Here is a 5,022-nt window from a genome sequence, read left to right as displayed (position 1 = left end):
CAATCTGGGTACCCATTCCAGCCTCGTGTATCCCGCAGGTTTGAGAAGCATGCCTTCTCTCTAGTCAGCTGAGTCATCACTACACATGTGGAAAGGGACAGAGCTGAGAGTCAAGCACAAAGGAGTGTGTGTGGTCAGACAATGATTCATGAGCCTTTGGGTTTGGTCGTCCAGTCAGTCACTACTCCTCTGACCTGGGCTAGCAACTGCCCATTTCTCAGCGTGTCTGTAGGAAGTCACATGACACCAGCTAAGTGTCTTGCTGGAATATATAAGGGGCTCCTCATTACTGCGTATGCATTACCCAATTCCTTTTAAAAAAAAATAAATTTACTTATTTATTTATTTATTTATTTATTGGCTGTGTTGGGTCTTTGTTGCTGAGTGCGGGCTCTCTCTGGTTGTGGTGAGCGGGGGCTACTTATCGTTGTGGCGCCCGGGCTTCTCATTGCAGTGGCTTCTCCTGTTGCAGAGCACGGGCTGTAGGCATGCAGGCTCAGTAGTTGTGGCTCACCGGCTTCGTTGCTCTGCTGCATGTGGGATCTTCCCCAACCAGGGATCAAATCCCTGCATTGGCAGGTGGATTCTTAAGCACTGCGCCACCAGGGGAGCCCCATTACCCCATTCCTGAAGGTACGTAGAGCAGTGTTTTTTGGGATAGGCAAAGCCATGGTAACAAACAGACCCAAACGTTGAATGGCTAACCACAATAGAATTTTGTCTATATCTTAGGTCACAATTCGGGGAACTCAGGTTGCTACTCTCTTCCGAGCAGCCCCTGGGGAACCTAGGTTCTCTCCACCTCAAGGATCTGCTGTTCGCTGGGGCTTCAGGAGCATGTGCACCCAGCACAGAAGTGCAAAGAGCATAAAAGAGCACACGTGGGAGGTTTTTGTGGGTCAGGCCTGAAAATGCCACGTCACTGCCGCTCACTTAGCAAAGCCACATCCAGCCAAACGGGTGGTAGGAAAATGCCGTTTAGCTAAGTGCTTAAAGAAAGGGAGAATGGATTCAGTGAACAGTTGGTGGTTCTGACCAGCTGTCAGAGCTGAAGTCTTCATAACACAAGACTAATCACTAAAAAACTGACCTCACACACGTCTCTCCCTTTTATTTTTATTTTTTTTTTTTATTTTTTTAAATAAATTATTTTATTTATTTATTGGCCGTGTTGGGTCTTCGTTGCTGCACATGGGCTTTCTCTGGTTGACTGCAAGCGGGGGCTACTCTTCATTTTGGTGTGCGGGCTCCTCATTGTAGTGGCTTTTCTTGTTGTGGAGCACGGGCTCTAGGCGTGTGGGCTTCAGTAGTTGCGTCACACGGGCTCTAGAGCACAGGCTCAATAGTTGTGGCGCACGGGCTTAGTTGCTCCATGGTATGTGGAATCTTCCCAGAGCAGGGCTCAAACCCGTGTCCCCTGCATTGGCCGGCGAATTCCCAACCGCTGCGCCACCTAGGAAGTCCGTCCCTCCCTTTTAAAACCAAGCTTCCATCCCTGTCTATTGGGTTAAAATCTTTGTCCTGTATCCTCTCTAGAGTTGTCAGGCTACAACAACATAGTGCAAACACAAGGCAAATAATATCAATATTGATGGAAAGTGAAACTGTCAGTCTTGCAAAATAAGCTAGATTTCAAGCTTAGGAAAGCCATTTTGGGGAACTGCCCTAATCATTTGCAAAGCCATTGGCAAATGAGGAGATGGCAGCGTTAGATCAGAGAATGAGGATGACAGCCAAAAAGACACTTTGTTTTTTTGTTATGTTTTGTTTTTAGCTCTTTATTGGATCATAATTGCCTTACGTGGTTGTGCCAGCTTCTGCTGTACAACAAAGTGAATCAGCTGTACTTATACATATATCCCCATATCCCCTCCCTCCCGCGACTCCCTGGCCCTATAAGTCATCACTTATCATCGAGTTGATCTCCATGTGTTATGCAGCAGCTTCCCCCAGCTATCTATTTCACATTTGGTAGTGTGTATATGTCAGTGCTACTCTCTCACTTTGTCCCAGCTTCCCCTTCACCCCCCACTCCGTGTCCTCAAGTCCGTTCTCTACATCTGCATCTTTATTCTTGCCCTGTCACTGGGTTCATCAGTACCATTTTTTTAGATTCCATAGATAAGTTAGCATCCGGTATTTGTTTTTCTCTTTCTGGCTTACTTTGCTCTGTATGACAGTCTCTAGGTCCATCCACCTCACTACAAATAACTCAATTTCATTCCTTTTTATGGCTGAGTAATATTCCATTGTATATATGTGCCACATCTTCTTTATCCATTCACCTGTTGATGGGCTTTTAGGTTGCTTCCATGTCCTGGCTATTATAACTAGTGCTGCAGTGAACATTGTGGTACATGTTTCTCAAAAAGACACTTTGAATGAGAATGATATTAACGTCAAAAGGGGAAGAGAGACACCCGGAGAAAATCAACAAATGCCTCAAATATTTTTGCCAAAATTATACTGTTTATGATTGTGCTATAAAAGTCAAACCTTAATTGAAGAATTTCCTATTATATGATATTAAAAGTTTATCAGAAAAATATGCCAGAAAAGAAAAATCCTTGGCAGTTGATTGATCATTTTTGTGGTGGTGGCTGTTACTATTCTGATGAGCTGGTGGCAATACTCTTTCCTGGCTTCACCAAGGCCCTGCCTCTAGATGGGTACCCCCAGCTTCGTCCTGCTCCTCTCCCCTTTGGCATCTCCCCTGTCCTAAGTGATTTCATCCAGTCCCATGGCTTTATATATCATCCACATGCAGTTGACTCTCAAACTTATATTTGTGGACTTGGCCTTCAGATGTGTATCCCCCTGTATACTTGACATCTCACTTGTGTGTTTAATAACCTCTTAGACATGGGTGTCCAAAAAACACATCTGGTTTTTAACAAATTTCTTTTATTGAATTATAGTTGAATTACAATGTTGTGTTAATTTCTTCTGTACTGCAAAGTGATTCAGTTATACCTGTATATACATTCTTTTCCATATTCTTTTCCTTCATGGGAATTGAATATAGTTCCGTGCTCTACAGTAGCACCTTGTTGTTTATCCATCCTATATATAATAGTTTACATCTGCTCGTCCCAAACTCCCAATCCATCCCTTCCTCACCCCCACCCCCTTGGCAACTGCACGTCTGTTCTCTATGTCTGTGAGTCTGCTTGTGTTTCGTAGATAAGTTCATTTGTGTCATATTTTAGAGTCCACATATAAGTGATATCATATATTTGTCTTTTTCTGTCTGTCTTCACTTTGTATGATAATCTCTAGTTCCATCTGTGTTGCTGCAAATGGCATTTTTTCATTCCTTTTTATGCCTGAGTAGTATCCCCATTTAGATATGTACCACATCTTCTTCATCCATTCATCTGTCCATGGACATTTAGGCTGCAAAAACACACCTTTTGACTGCAAACCTTTTCCTTAAGTCTTCCCTGCCTTGCTCAGTAAACGGCAGCATCTTTCAGCCACTTCTCAAGTCAAAATCTCAAGAGTCATTCTTGGTGCCTCTGCTTCTGGCCATTCCCACATCTAATGCAATAGTAAGTTTTGTTGAATTTGTCTTCAGAATACATCCTCCATCGACGCGCTCCATCTCCCCACTTAGGCCAGGGGCCACATCTCTTGCTTGGACCCCTGTGACAGCCTCCGAACTAGTGTTCCTGTTCCCACTCCTGCCTTCACGGTCACCCCGTTTCCATACAGCAGCCACGGTCATCTGTTAAACATGTAAGATGGAAATTGCTATTCCTCAACTTCAGTCCCTCCAGTGGCTTCTCATCACATTTATAATAAAATCCAAACTCTTTCCCGTGGCCTCCCAGGCCCCACATCATCTAACGTGTGACCGTGTTCATTTCAGCACCCCATCCTCCCTGTTGACTCTCTGGCCAGCACGAGGGCTGTCCAGCCGGCTCCCTCCTCAGGGTCTGTGCCGGCCGGATCACGCTTTCCTTCAGAGTGTGGCTGCCCCACTCCTCCTCCTCATCGAACCTCAGCTCAAACATTGTATCCACAGAGAGCCTTCTCCACTTCCCGTCTGAGGCAGCCCCCACACTCTGGCCTCTTCATCTGGTTATCCTATATTTTCTGTTGTTCATCAAAGCAATTATCCTTATCACAACTGCAACTATTTTGTTTACCTTTTTAAAAAGAATACTTATTTTATTTATTTGTCTGTACTGGATCTCAGTTGCAGCATGCGGGCTCTTAGTTGTGGCACAGGGGTTTAGTTCCCTGACCAGGGATCGAACCCGGGCCCCCATGCATTGGGAGCTTGGAGTCTTAACCACTGGACCACCAGGGAAGTCCCTATTTTGTTTCCCTATGTGTTTAAGTCTTTTTCCTGCCTTCCCTTAGACTATAAGCCACAAGGAAGGCAGGGACTTTTGTCCACTCTGTCCACTGCTGGGTCTTCATTGCCAGAGGCCATCACATAACAGATGCTCAGTAAATATTTGTCAACTAAATAGTCTTTAAAGGAGAAGAAAAAAAGCTTATTTTCATAATTTTAAGTTTGTTGTCCAGAGTAAAGCCCCAATAAAAGCCTTTTTTTCATTGTTTAATGTGAAATTTTGGTTTCCTTTATAAGTGGGTTTATTTAACTGGCCTTTTCCTACACAGATTATCTGTGAACAATGAAGATCTCCTGTCTTGTGTATTTCCTTCCTTGGCCAGACTAATAAACCTGTGGAATAAGGAAGGGAGGGCAAGGCTGACATGATTTGTTCTTGGTTAATCCAAGCTGGGTCACGGTGCTCAATCATTTTTCTTCTGGGGCGCAGAAATGTTCTTTCACTTTAAAATCCACTGCAGAATTGTGCCTACAATCTGTTACCCTCACTGGTTTGCAGTGTATAGAACCCTCTTTCTTTTTCTTTTTCCTTCTTTCTTTCTTTCTTTCTTTCTTTCTTTCTTTCTTTCTTTCTTTCTTTCTTTCTTTCTTTCTTTCTTTCTTTCTTTCTCTTTCCTTCTTTTCCCTTTCTTTCTTTCTTTCTTTCTTTCTTTCTTTCT

General features: G+C 43.7%; 1 non-coding gene across 1 annotated transcript; it reads right to left on the bottom strand.

Moving 5' to 3' along the window:
* Window positions 1-4,241: 4,241 nt before the first annotated feature.
* TRNAW-CCA (transfer RNA tryptophan (anticodon CCA)) lies at window positions 4,242-4,315 on the bottom strand. Its single transcript has one exon. It is a non-coding gene; the product is annotated as a tRNA-Trp (tRNA).
* Window positions 4,316-5,022: the final 707 nt, after the last annotated feature.

This window comes from Hippopotamus amphibius, chromosome 6 (assembly GCF_030028045.1).
Source record: "Hippopotamus amphibius kiboko isolate mHipAmp2 chromosome 6, mHipAmp2.hap2, whole genome shotgun sequence".
NCBI lineage: Eukaryota > Metazoa > Chordata > Mammalia > Artiodactyla > Hippopotamidae > Hippopotamus > Hippopotamus amphibius.
Note: the sequence above shows the minus strand (reverse complement) of the source record. Positions and strands in the feature narration are given on the sequence as shown.